The 15,128-nt window shown below is 43.3% G+C and overlaps 1 protein-coding gene across 1 annotated transcript in view; it reads right to left on the bottom strand.

The window, feature by feature from the left end:
* Positions 1–14,081, bottom strand: part of EPC1 (enhancer of polycomb 1) — a 166,012-nt gene extending 151,931 nt beyond the window's left edge. The window contains exon 1 of the mRNA XM_075315488.1: positions 13,806–14,081. The gene's annotated coding sequence lies outside the window, so the exon portion shown is untranslated. The remainder of the gene's footprint in view (positions 1–13,805) is intronic.
* Between the last annotated feature and the right edge of the window lie 1,047 nt (positions 14,082–15,128).

Below are 15,128 nucleotides of genomic sequence, written 5' to 3'. Positions count from 1 at the left end.
CTGGCTAGTCGTCTCCATTACCATGTTAGTACGTCCCTGTGGGTGTGCTAACATGCTAATGAATGCACAGCGTCACAGGATGATCTCACTCACCTCTCCGCTGCCTGACGCTGGATTTCGGCTCAGTGTGCATGACCTCAGAGGTTCGGTCATGCGCACTACTTCAGTTTGAAGCCAGGACGCGTACATCCAGCTTCATAGTGCGCATGACCCCAGAGTTCTGGTCATGCACACTGAGCCAAAATCCAGTGTCAGGGGGCGATGGCGGCAGGGAGGTGAGTGAGATCATCCTCTAACGCTGCACATTCATTAGCATGTTAGCACACCCATAGGGGTGTACTAACCTGCTAATGGGGACGACTAGCCAGGGGAACTAACGGCCTTGGGACTAGTCCCAACACTCATTAGCATACGATAAAAGATCTTTAAAAATACTTTTTCTAAAGATCCCTTTATCTATGCTAGTGTATACAGGAACAGTTAGCCAGGGAATAGCAATATGCACCCAGAACTGCTCGTGGTTCTGGGTACATATTAGACCTGACAGATTCCCTTTAAATCTAGAGTTGTGCTCAAGGCTGGAGATACATGAGGACATCAGACCCAGTAACGTGATAGAATAATTGAACAGTAACGTGATAGCATTTCACTACATCACTCTGCAAAATAGGTGGTAAACCAGGTGAGTAGATCCAACGTTTACAAAAGAAAGAGAAAGAGAAGAAAAAAAAAAAAAAAAAATACGGATCAGGATCGTGCACCCCAGGTACTGGTCGGACTCGGATTGGAACCTCGAACCGTGCAGATCCGGATTTTTCTGATCCGGGTCGGCTCAACACTAACTTTGACTAATGTTATTCAATAAGTTAGTGGTAATATGCAATTATTTTTTTTCTCAGCTGTATTCGGTCAGAGGAAAAAATAAAAATTGAACCATGCTGCTAGCAGACACGTAAATCGGACGAGACTCGTCAATGCAAACCTATGGGTGAGACAAAAAAAAAACAAAAACAAAAACAAAAGGCTCTCTATACGAGTGAAATGCTGAAGTCAATATCGGACACCAATTATGCAGGGGATTTGCTGAATAAAAGATGATCATTATTGACCATATTGGAAACTGTGATGAAACACGAGCATGTATAGATGTATGCGGAAAACGCACATTTCCTCTTCCCACGACGATATTAAGCTACAAATGTAGACATGATAATAGAGGTTGTTCCCTTTGATCAATATTCTAAAAACCTTTCAGAAGACCCATACTATTAATGACTCATGATAGATATATATATATATATATATATATATATATATGGGATTCTCTAACCCCCACCTCTTTCAGTCTAGCTTGTAAAGTATTGGTGAAAGGTGTTATTGAGCCTCGAGGTCTAAAGTCATTCTGTATGACTGCAGACTTGTGAATCCTCATAGTGCGCACTACCAGGATTTTACAGTGCCAAGAGCAGGTGGGCATGAGACTGCAAGTATGAAATTTGCATACATGCGGTCACATGCCAACTAGACATGCATGGCCTCGCTCATTATAACTGAAGTGATTAAGGCCGGATACTTCTAGTCTGGATGTGGTCGAAAGTATGCAAATCGCATACTTGCAGTCACATAATCAGCTGCCCCGAGCACTGGAGAATCCTGACAGCACACGCACTGCAAGGATTCACAAGTCTGTAGTCACAGAGCACCTACAGACTTGTGAATGATTGCAGTGCACTCACGCTGTCAGGATTCTCCAGTGCTCAGGGCAGCTAGTTATGTGACTGCAAGTATGTGATTTGCATACTACCGACCACATCCCAACTAGACGTATCCAGCCTTAATCAGTTCACTTATAATGAGTGAAGAAGCCGTGCACGTCTAGTAGTCATGTGATCCCATGTATGCAAATTTCATTCTTATGGTCTCACACCCACCTGCTCCTGGCACAAGCACTGGAGATAGTGTGCACTATGAGGAGTCACAAGTCTGCAGCCAAAACTCTGACATCCCAAACACTTTCATATGTGTCAGAGACTATGGGTACCGTCACACTTTAGCTACGCTCCAGCGATCCCACCAGCGATCTGACCTGGTCAGGATCGCTGGTGCGTCGCTACATGGTCGCTGGTGAGCTGTCACTCAGGCAGATCTCACCAGCGACCAGTCACCAGCCCCCAGCGACGCGTGGAAGCGATGCTGCGCTTGGTAACTAAGGTAAATATCGGGTAACCAAGCGCTTGGTTACCCGATATTTACCTTGGTTACAGCTTACCGCAGGCTGCCAGACGCCGGCTCCCTGCTCCCTGCACATTCAGATCGTTGCTCTCTCGCTGTCAAACACAGCGATGTGTGCTTGACAGCGGGATAGCAACGTCCAAAAAAATAAACCAGCACTGTGTAACGAGCAGCGATTTCACAGCAGGGGACAGATCGCTGCTCAGTGTCACACACAGCGAGATCGCTAATGAGGTCACTGGTGCGTCACAAAAACCGTGACTCAGCAGCGATCTTGCTATGTGAGAAGTACCCCTATCTGTAGGCTTGTACCCAAAGGTTGTACAACCCCTTTAAAAAGGGCTGCACCTCTCTTATATGGCCTAACGTAAGGATAAGTCACCATTATCCAATTGATAAGGGTCTGCCCCCTCTGATCAGTTGTCATCAGTGTTGGCGGCAGACAATTTTAGCAGTTGGGGGGGGCTCAACATCTGGATTTGTCTCGTATTCTGCTGTGGATTTGCCTTCGATTTCCCTTTACGCATTGCAAAGGGTGAAATCCACAGCTTAAGTGGACATGTTGCAGATTGAAAATCCACTCCGCAATTCAATTTCCATGCAGATTTGTTAAAATCTTCCTCTCTTTGCTGGTGCTGTACTATGCTACAGATTTTCCCAAAACAAATCGGGGGACAACAAAATGAAAGTTGTAAAAATGATGTTAAAAGAGTCGTTTCATCATAGAGAAACCATTTGTTACTTTGAGAACCCCCATGACAATTAGCTTCTCACCCCAGGTTGGACTCTTGACCCCAGGTAACAGACTATATTAGTGGTGGGAGTAATACATTGGCCATGTAGAAAGCATATAAGAAATTGCGCAACCGACAAAGTAAATAACAATTTATTTATTAAGTGATTCAATAAACAAAAAATAAAAAATAAAATGATGGGCATGACATCAGCAGGGAAGTGAAGACAAAGGACAATTGTTCCACAACAGGTCAGTATAATTGCAAAATCTACTATCAGAATATTATATGAAGCACACATGCACAAAGTACACACAGAATAATAAAAAATGGAATCCCTCAATGTGTTCAGCAAGATAAACTAGGGGCCAAAAAGGCCACATGTAAAAGTAAAATTCAAAAGGCAGGGAGTGCGAGCAGAAACCCCCTTAATACAGTAAATAGAAGGCAAATAAGAATTGGTAAGATAGTGAAGACCAGTGTAAAGGTCCAGTCACACTAAACAACTTACCAGCGATCCCAACAACGATAGGGATCGCTGGTAAGTTGCTAGGAGGTTGCTGGTGAGATGTCACACTGCGACGCTCCAGCGATCCCACCAGCAACCTGACCTGGCAGGGATCGCTGGAGCGTGGCTACACGAGTTGCTGGTGAGCTCACCAGCAACCAGTGACCAGCCCCCAGCGCCGCGTGGAAGATGCTGCGCTTGTTAACTAAAGGTAAATATTGGGTAACCAACCCGATATTTACCTTTGTTACCAGCGCACGCAGCTACACGTGCAGAGAGCAGGGAGCAGCGCACACTGAGCGCTGGCTCCCTGCTCTCCTAGTTACAGCACACATCGGGTTAATTACCCGATGTGTACTGCAGCTAAATGTGCACAGAGCAGGGAGCAGCGTACACTGCTTAGCGCTGGCTCCTTGCTCTCCTAGCTACAGCACACATCGGGTTAATTAACCCGATTTGTCCTGCAGCTACATGTGCACAGAGCAGGAGCCTGCACTGACAGTGAGAGCGGCGGAGGCTGGTAACAAAGGTAAATATCGGGTAACCAAGGACAGGGCTTCTTGGTTACCCGATGTTTACTGGGGTTACCAGCCTCCGTAGAAGCCGGCTCCTGCTGCCTGCACATTTAGTTGTTGCTGTCTCGCTGTCACACACAGCGATCTGTGCTTCACAGCGGGACAGCAACAACTAAAAAATGGCCCAGGACATTCAGCAACAACCAACGACCTCACAGCAGGGGCCAGGTTGTTGCTGGATGTCACACACAGCAACATCGCTAGCAACGTCACAAAAGTTGTTCGTTAGCAGCGATGTTGCTAGCGATGTTGCTTAGTGTGACGGGGCCTTTAGTGATCTAACATATAGTGCACAAAAGGAGTATAGGTACGAGCACAAAATGCCTAGAAGAAAAAGCTGAAAGAGGGATCACAAGTGCATGATCATCAAGAAAGTACTTTCTCCCTGGAAAAAGACTGCACGTCGAAACGCGAGTAGGAGCCTTCCAGACAGGACACTTGTCCCCCCAGGTAATTTATGCATTCACTTTGATTACCCTACTATTTCCATGATCATGCACTTGTGATCCCTCTTTCAGCTTTTTCTTCTAGGCATTTTGTGCTCGTACCTATACTCCTTTGTGCACTATATGTTAGATCACTAACACTGGTCTTCACTATCTTACCAATTCTTATTTGCCTTCTATTTACTGTATTAAGGGGGTTTCTGCTCGCACTCCCTGCCTTTTGAATTTTACTTTTACATGTGGCCTTTTTGGCCCCTAGATTATCTTGCTGAACACATTGAGGGATTCCATTTTTTATTATTCTGTGTGTACTTTGTGCATGTGTGCTTCATATAATATTCTGATAGTAGATTTTGCAATTATACTGACCTGTTGTGGAACGATTGTCCTTTGTCTTCACTTCCCTGCTGATGTCATGCCCATCATTTTATTTTTTATTTTTTGTTTATTGAATCACTTAATAAATAAATTGTTATTTACTTTATGTCGGTTGCGCAATTTCTTATATGCTTTCTATTGATTAGCTCTGACGCGGGGTCTTATACTCTATTGGGCATTTTGCCCTCTGTTTGACCTCTGTCTTCTGCAATTTTTTGATTTACATTGGCCATGTAGTAGTATGAAATGTCATCCATGTATAACAGTCTCCGGGTTGCCAGAGCGAGTGAAGATGCTTGTTAGCGGATCCCGACTCCGGCTCATAGCGGCAGGTCCTGATAATGGAATATATGGACAGGGGTTGTTGAGAGTGACAAAGTATTATTGATTTATTGATCAGAGATGAATGATAACAATCATCTCATGTATACAAGCAAAATTATCAGTTGTAAAAACTTGAACAATCCACAATTACATGGAAATATATTGATCTTTATGGACCTTGGTCACACAGAACTCTTAATCAAGGAACCAAAAGGGTAATTCAAACCAAACTATCCAAAATGGATATAGGTCTCAAGTCTCCCATACATTTTAGAAAGTTCAGTTGGCAGCTGCCTCTCCTATATACACCAGCACTCGCTCTGCCGAGCGCTACTGCGTTCTGGATGAAAGAGTCACTGCCAAACTCCACTGGCGGTGGCCAGCTCTTAGGGAACCAAAGCATCAGCAGTCCAACATCGGACACACAGGTCCAAATGTTTCCAACATAATCTGTCGGGGGCCCCATACACATTATGATGATATTGGCAGGCTCAGCCAACGTCAGTTTAATGTGTATGGGGGTCTCTATAGGCTATTCACACAGTGCAGAGAAAGGGGTTAGCTCGTGTTAGGTGAAATTGCAAAACGCTTGTAAAAACTTACCCTATAGGGTGACAGATAGTTGCATGTGCAAACAACGTCTTAAAGAGAACCTGTCAGGTCTAATATGCACCCAGGACCACAAGCAGTTCTTGGTGTATATTGCGAATCCCTGCCTAACTGTCCCTGTATCTAGTAGCGTAGATAAAGAGATCTTTAGAAAAAGTATTTCTAAAGCTCTTTTAAATCGTATGCTAACAAGTAGGGGACACTAGTCCCCTGGGCGTTAGTTCCCCTGGCTAGTCAGCCTAATTAGCATGTTAGTACATCCCTGTGGGCGTGCTAACATGCTAATGAACGAGTCAGAGGCATGGTCGCGCTAACCTTTCCCCCGCCTTCGCTGGATTTTGGCTCAGTGCGCATGACCCTGGACTTCCGATCATGCGCACTACTTCAGTTTGAAGCCAGGACACGTACACCTGGCTTCATAGTGCGCATGACCGAAACTCTGGGGTCATGCGCACTGAGCTGAAATTTAGCTTTAGGCGGTGATGGCAGCAGAGAAGTGAGTGAGATCATCCTCTGACGCTGTGGGCGTGCTAACATGCTAATAGGGCCACAAAGCCCATGGGACTAGTCCCTGCGCTCCTTAGCATACAATAAAAGATCTTTAGAAATACTTCTTATAAAGATCTCTTTATCTATGCTAGTGTATACAGGGACAGTTAGGCAGGGATTAGCAATATATATCCAGAACTGCTCGAGGTTCTGGGTTTATATTGGATCTGACAGGTTCACTTTATATATATAAAAAAAAAAAGTCAACAAGGATGAACATATTCACTGTAATGTCCAAGCGACTTAAACGGGCTTTACACGCTACGATTTCGCTACAGCGATCTCATTGGGGGTCACGGATTTTGTGACGCACATCCGGTCGCTGTAGCGATGTCGTAGCGTGTGACTCCTAGGAGCGATTTTGGATCGTTGCAAAAACGTCCAAAATCGCTCCTCGTTGACATGGGGGTCCGCTGCCAGTTATCGCTGCTGTCGCAGGGGCGAAGTTGTTCCTCGTTCCTGCGGCAGTGCACATCGCTACATGTGACGCCGCAGGAACATCTCCTTACCTGCCTCCGGCCACAATGCGTAAGGAAGAAGGTAGGCGGGATGTTACGTCCCGCTCATCTCCGCCCCTCTGCTTTCATTGGGCGGCCGCTTAGTGACGTCGCTGTAACGCCGAACGGACCGCCCCCTTAGAAAGGAGGCGGTACGCCGGTCACAGCGACGTCGCTATGCAGGTAAGTATGTGTGATGGGGGTGCCAGATTTTGTGCGCGACGGGCAGCGATATGCCAGTTTCGCACAAACGATGGGGGTGGGTCGCATGCTAGCGATATCGGGCCGGATATCGCAGCATGTAAAGCCACCCTTACTGCGCAAATGTCCCGGATTTTGACACTTCTTTTAATCCCTTCAGAGCAGGTAAAATTAGTGACCTGTCCAATCTTCTGGCAGCTTCTACTAGGAAGCCACCACTATTTTATGTTTGAATGGGAATAAAATAAAACAGCCAAAAGGACGCCAGAGAAGATGCTTCAGGTAAAGCACCTCTGGTGTTTTTTCCTAAAGGGTCTTCCGACAGCAAACAGATGCCGCGTGTGCATAGCGCAGCACAAGTGACCACTATTTTATAGAGTTGTAAACTATAATGACCATAACCCTTAAGGGCAGGAGTACACGGCCAGATTTTTATTCCAAGTGTGATCCACTAGTAAAGAAAAAGAAAAAAAAAACAAAAAAAAAAACAGCTGCATGTCTGAGTTTAAGCAGATATTCGGATAGCACTCAGGACAAGCAAGTCATCGAGTCTATGGAGGAAAAAAAAAAAAAAAAAAAAAAAAAATCAGGCTGCACTTGGATGAGATCTGAGTGCAGTCTGATTTTTGTGGACTCACAGAATGGACAAAATGGAGAACTTTTGTTTTGTTCTCCTCATAGTGTGATCAATTCTCTTATTCGAGAGAACTGGAGCAGGCTACGCTGACACTTGAATCAAGCTCCGATATCAGTTTTATTGGGGTGTCATTAACATAATCGGCCCAATTCTCTTGGATGATAGACCTTTTGGCCGTCTGCCCCTACCCTAGGCTTGTTTCAGACGTCCGTGTTTTAGGTACGTGTGACATCCGTTTTTAACACGGATGTCACACGTACCCATGTTACCCTATTGTGCACTCTCACACGGACAGTGTGGCCCCGCTATTTCACACGGAGACGTGCCCGTTTTTTCTCCAGCAGCACGGATGTCACACGGACCGCACACTGATGTGATCTGTGTGACATGTGACACGTACCGGAGAAAACACGGGTTTTTAAATAAAAAGATTTTCTATATTTACCTGTATCCAGCGATGCTGTCTCCGGCTCCTGACCCCCGCTCATTATTTTCATTGATTATTCACCGCAGTGAGCAGCTGAGAGCAGGGGCATCGCGGGTGACAGCACCGCCGAGGACAGCATCACTGGGGACATCGCTAGTGACAGGTGAGTATCCTGCCAGCAGAGTGTGTGCAGGGACGTCCAAGAGGTCATTGGATTTCCCAATGAACTCTGATGACCTCCTGATGACACCCCTGCTACAACTGCGGTACAGCGAGTGTCACGATGGTGACTTCCAGGGGTTCATGAGAGTTCATTGGGAACTCCGATGACCCCCTAGATGTCACTGCACAAACTGTAGTATACTCACCTGTCCCCGGCGATGTCCCCAGCGATGCTGTCCACGGCTGTGCTGTACCCAGCCTGTCCACACGATGTTCCGGCTTCCAGATCCTCAGGTAGTGAATAATCAATGAAAATAATGAGCGGGACGCAGCAGAGCCGCAGACAGCATCGCTGGATACAGGTAAATATAGAACATCTTTTCATTACAGAGACACGTGTTTTACCCGGTACGTGTCACACGTATGCAAACATGGATGTCACACGTATGACTGGTACCTGATTAAACACGGACGTCTGAAACTAGCCTTAGGCTCACTCAGACTTTTGGTATTGGTGTACATGTTGTATCCATGGCTTTCACAGGTAAATAGATAGATAGATAGATAGAGAGAGATTTTATTATTGAAACGTTTTTGTCATACACAAAAGAAAACAAAGTCTGAATGTCTAAATGAGGCCTTGGGGCACATTATACTCTTCTATTTGGTCTTGCTATTTGCCTACAAGTTTGGGACCAACCAAATCACAACAGTGAAGGAACCGCCGTGCTTGGTAGAGAGCCACAGCACATTCTGGCTTCTACTATTTTTGCATATTAATGGTTTTGTTGCTCTTCTCTGTAAAGTGCAAGAAGCTCCAGTCTTGGAATTAGGCCTCGGACACAGCTTCCGATGTGAGAGAAATGGAAGCGATATACTAATGACCCTCTGCTGCGAGTGTGAGCCGAGGGTCATGCAACTGTGATCCAAACTTTCAATCAGATCACAGCTGCGGAGAAGAGGGAGGGAGCACTTTCTCCCCATCTCCTTTCGTGGCCTGTCTCTCTGCATACATCGCAGGGTGGCCAGATGGCGTGCAAGCGCAGTGCGATGTTTAACACGCTCCCATAGATTTGTACAGGGGCGTGTGAATTGACACTCGCTGCCAAACACAGCATGCTGCGATTCAGTTCTTATACTGACATGGCATCAGAAATCAATTGCAGATGGACACTGCCCCATAGTTTTGCACTGGTGTGAGTTCAGTCCATTGTTTTATCGGAATGCACTCGTCCATGTAAAACGTAAGTGGAACCGAGGCCTCAGCCTAATCCACAACTCTCACATACAGATGGCATGTCCAACGGGGCTTGATTGTAGGCATTTTCTGGGTCTTTACCAATTACCATGTCATGTCGTGAAATTTTGCAGAAAGATTTTACCCAATGGAAACGGTGACATTGATAGACTGTGCCACAGTAAAAACAACATTCACGTGTCCATGTTCCATCGGTTTTCAACAGACCTCAATGCCCAAACCAACCATGGTTCTCCTGACGCAAAGAAACAGCTTCATACAGTTTTATCCTTCTGTTCGTTAGCAGTCTGTCCGGAGGTTGTAACTTGTACACGGACATGTGAATGCCAACTTACATGCGTTGTGCCATGGACTTTCAGGCAATTTTCACAATGTTGGATTTTTAGTCTAACGTCAATTTTTTTTGTAAAGTAACTAAATTTAATCTGACCATAGAACTTGAAAAAGCATAACCCTCAGTCCGGTCTACTTCCAAACCCTACCTTGGGTGTATTCATTGAAAAAAGCCCCCTGCATATGGGTCAAACTTATTTTTAGGATGATTTTCAACCAGAGGTCCACAACATGTTCTTTGGCCGGTACGCACAGAACATGAACACCACAAAAGTTTGTCAAGCTGGCCATACCCTTAGGCCGTTGTCACACTTGCGATTACCTTGCGTGTATCTTGCGCGCGTCTCGTGGTGCATAGCCCGGCACGGACTCACACTCTCCTCACAGGAGTGTGTCGGTTGCATAGATTGCATGCAACCGACCCGCTCCTGTGAGGAGATCGTGAGTCCGTGCCGGGTGATGCACCGCGAGACTCATGTGAGGCAATCGCAAGTGTGACACCGGCCTTAGGTCAATTTTACACATCCATGTTCTTTTGTAGTTCAGGTACGAACCACAATGCACAGACGGTCTGTGGGTTTCCTGTCCGAAATGCAACAGCCGCATATACGCTTATGAGGCTGTTGATTTTGGATCACGAGACCTACAACCAATCCAAGCATCATGGTCCGTACAGTGATCAAATGTGTGAAATCAGCTGAACTCTATTACACTTATCATAAAAACCTTATCATAAGTTTTGTTTGCAGATGAGAAATAATGGCCCTTTTCTTCCCCCATCAGGGTGCTGGATCCAATCTTCAGCCAACACTCGGATGGCATCAGAGTCCTGTCCATTCCTTTCACGGGTCTCTTCATTGGAATCAGATCAAAAATTGAAATGTATCCTTTGAGTTTTTTCTGAACAGCCGATCTGGCGAAACGGACTTAATAAAAAAATGGATAAAAATGCACCACTGACTGAAAGGTGTTCTAGCTTTGAAAAACTCCTAAATAACATGTATGTGAAACACAGAAGTCTGAATAAGGCCTTAAGAAGGAGGGAGGGGTGTGGACGTCACCAGAAACCTCTGGCAGTGGCTTATCTTCCATAAGAACAAAGGATAGGGCCGGAAGAAATCCATCCACCGTGCTCAATTTCTGCTTTGCCTAACATCTGTCATCAAGGAAGAGGCAGGAGACCTCCATACACATCACAAAGGAGGATGAGCCTGCCGAAATTGAAGGGTTCTGCCAACATTTTGGCTGTTTGGTTGTCAAGTTTCTCATGGCCTATTTAGAGGAGCAAATAAAACAGGGAATGAGGAGAGTTTGAAGAATCGCTCTTTCCCGATTATTGGCCTGTCGGCCACCGTACTGACAAGCAACCCCCAATCTTCATTGGGGTGTGATGATTTTTAAGTTAGCTTAAAAGGTGTTGTCGGCAGGACAATGGGAAATGTGGGGAAAATATGATATTCCAGGTACGCAGAACAACTGTATTAATGATCGTCCGGGATCCAGTAAATGACGGTCACTTACCGGATCGGCCAGTCCAAAAAGAGGCATGACAACCGATTCTCTGTCCCAAATTAATGTGGAATAAGAAAAATATATAGAACTAATAATATGATATACACACACACACACGTCATTTTTGTGAACACGTCCTACCCTTTTTCAATTACAAAGTCCTTACTGGAAACAAAACAAAAACAAAAAAAAAAAACAAAAAAAACACACACAACACACACACACACTCTGAATTGGCAAAAGGCTACAAAACACCAATGTTTTCCAACCCTCCGCATGTCTTAAATTAATCTAAAGGATCACACCGAGTAAAGAACTCTCACATAGAGGATTCCAATTAAATGAACAGCCATTTTGTCAGCAGATAAAGGAGGGAAGGGGGGGGGGGGGTAGAAAAAAACAAAAAGCTGAATTCTTTTGTGCAGTTTAATAGCTCATATTGTGCTTGAGCATTTCCCACTGAAGAGGAATATATAATCATGTAAAACTAAACAGGGAATTGGGCATTTTGTGGCTAGCATAAAATAGGAACTTCTTTTTATAAAACTATAAAAAAAACCAAAAAAAAAAAAAACCCAAAGTCTCAAATCCAAAAGGCTGCCTGTTGAGTGGGGGAGGGGGCCATCAGACACATATCTTAAAGCCAAACAAAAAAAAAAAAAAAAAACAACTTTTTCCCCTCTTTTGCTAGTTCTTCCATGGACGGACACTTAAAAGCCATACTGAAAAAAGTGACAACTTTTTTTCAGAAAAGTAAACACTTTACATTCCAGTTCCAAGAGCATATTATGTAAATAAAAAAAATAAGGAGTAATAATAGTTATTCATTTATATAGCGCTGTTAATGCCACAGCGCTTTACATACAATGGTATAATATATATTATATACTTTTGTCATAAAAGTAATCACTTTACATTTCAGTTCTAAGAGAATACTTTATAGTGTGTGTGTGTGTGTGTGTGTGTGTGTGTGTGTGTGTGTGTGTGTGTGTGTGTGTGTGTGTGTGCGTGCGCGCACACACACATACATACATATATATATATATATACACACACACATATACATACACACACACACACACACATTGAAAAAATAAAAGGAACACTTAAACAAAATGGTATTTCAGTGTTCCCTTTAGTTTTTGAGCAGTATAATATATTATATACACACACACACACACACACACACACACACACTATAAAGTATTCTCTTAGAACTGAAATGTAAAGTGATTACTTTTATGACAAAAGTATAATATATATATATTTTTTTTTAATCTGCTCTTTAGTCATAGGACTAAAAGACTGAAATCTGAAAGTTGTATATTATAACCCGACTTGAGCAAAGCTGGCGAGCTGCCTACAAAATGGATCAGACTGTTCTTGTTGTTCTAGCATTGTCTGGGCAGAAATGCTGATTAGATCGGGTTCTGTATAACTGCAAAATAAAAATAAATAAATAAAATAAAAAAAAAAATCCACTTGCTCTATGCTGCATGGCTATTACGCAGACACAATGACATATCTTTAGCACATAATGTACACAGATCAGATCAAGCCTTGCCCCACCTCTCTACCCTTTCTCTTAGTGTAACTGACATATAAAATTGGTTAAGAGCACCACAGCGCCACCAACACAGATCAATGTATTAAAAAAAAAAAAAGATAAAAACTCCCACCGTGTGCAAAGACAAAAAAAAAAAAAAATGGGACATTAAAACACTACAATATATTTTTAATTGTCCTCCAGTTCAATAACAATCAGGCCAAGAGGGGAGTATTTATCCATATATCATTCCCCTCCGGTGTCATTCTACACCCAGTCATCGCCATAGAGGGAGTTGATCTTCACAAATAAGAACAGCCACCATTTAGTACCAGCCATAACTTAGAATATAATAAACCTCTTGTGTCACTGTCTCCTCCTTCCTTCTACTTTGCTTTAAAACAAACGATTCAGATCATTTAACGCTATGTACATTCACCAGATGTGCCCAACAGAGAATTAATCTGTTGATATATTATTAAATAAAAAACAAAAAACTATATATTATATTCGAGCTGAGGTCGAAGCTTTTTTCTTTTTATTAGTACTGGCTACAAAAATGCAGAGCAGTATATTCTAATAATAAAGGGGGTGGTCAATATTTACAAATAGTCATGCGATGTTTTAAAGACATGGAAGGTTTAAAAATAATAATACAAATAAATAATAGAATAATAATATAAAAGTATAAAAAAGGTATAAATACAAATGTAACAACGTGCATTCCGAGAGTTACAAAAAGTATATACCGTAAAATAAAATTAAAAAAAAAAAAATAATGTATATAATTTCTTACCAGATCCACCCACTTTTTTTTTTTTTTTTGTAACTAACACTTTTTGGAGAGAACTTGAATTAAAATTGATCGTGAACTCACCTTTTCGCCAGACGACGGGAAGCCATAGAGAGGAAGGATTAAAAGAATATAAAAAGAAGACTATAACCGGGGTTTTATCAAACAATTTCCAAGAAGCAGCAGCAGATGGGTTTGCAAACGTCTCGAAATGGAAGGGCAGGCGAGAAGTCCTACTTAGTTCCATGATGTCTGATTACACAGAGGGTTTTCTTCCTCAATCTTCAAGCTTTGTAAGAAGAAGAAGAAGAAAAAAAAAAAAGAAGCCAAAGAAGATTATAGAAGCAGAGGCATAACCACAAGACTCTGGGGTTAACAACTTTGCAATGGCAAATAGGCGGATTGTGATTGGATGGGAGGGCAGTGTCCCTCCAGTCTGCACTATCCTCCCCCCCACCCCCTTCTGCAGCCTGGAAAAAAGGCAGTGTGCCATTTTAAACTCATATCATACAAACACAAACCTGCTTTTATGTGAAAGCCAAACTACAGCACCTACTGAGCACACAACCTTTGTCCATGATACAATCAGATCCAGCAGATTGATCTGTTTACATAAATCCTGAATCAATCACACCTCCACAATTTAATCAGATTGCAGTGATGTCATGCAGGAGGAGGAGGAGGAGGGGGACAAGTTGCTACAATGTAACAATATCTGATGCAGGCATTGTTTAGCATTTGATACAAGAATGGAATTCTGACTTCCCTTACTCCCTGATCTGTAAACACTAACCTGCTCCTAGAGGTGAAAGAAAGCAAAAAAGGTTATAGTGCACAAGGGCTTAGGGGTTTTGTTTTTTTTTGTTACTGACTGGCAAGAGTCTACCATGCTGCCCACAAACAAAATGGCCATGGCTGTGAGTTGTAAAAAAAAAAAAAAAAAACCCTTTCTCCTGCCCCTCCCTTTCTCTCCTAGGGAAGTGGTAAAGATCAACAATGTGGATCAGCCCCCTTCACACAGAAAAAAAAAAATCCTTGATTCCTGTGACAAGAGCTGAAACTTTCCAGAGACACCATTGTTCTAGGAATGTGATCAGCTGTCAATCATGGAGGATTCAGCTGAAAAAAAAACAAAAAAAAACTTCCTGCTTTGCATAGTTATGAGGTCTTTCACCTACCTTGGCAGGGTTTCAGATGAAGTGGGCTGGTGTAATGTGATGCCTGGGTGTCTTTTCAGTGCAGAGCTGACTCAGAGGGTTGTGTGCTGTTGTAAATGGGAGTGTGGTTAGCAGGGCTCCCTGCCTGAGCTGCTAGTTAACCTTTAGGTGCTTACATTGCAGATTGCATTTTACTTGTCAACACAAAAAAAATAATGCATATATTCTTTGAGGAGGGAAGCAGCACTGA

This window comes from Anomaloglossus baeobatrachus, chromosome 6 (assembly GCF_048569485.1).
Source record: "Anomaloglossus baeobatrachus isolate aAnoBae1 chromosome 6, aAnoBae1.hap1, whole genome shotgun sequence".
Lineage (NCBI taxonomy): Eukaryota > Metazoa > Chordata > Amphibia > Anura > Aromobatidae > Anomaloglossus > Anomaloglossus baeobatrachus.
This window is presented reverse-complemented; position numbering and strand designations above follow the sequence as displayed.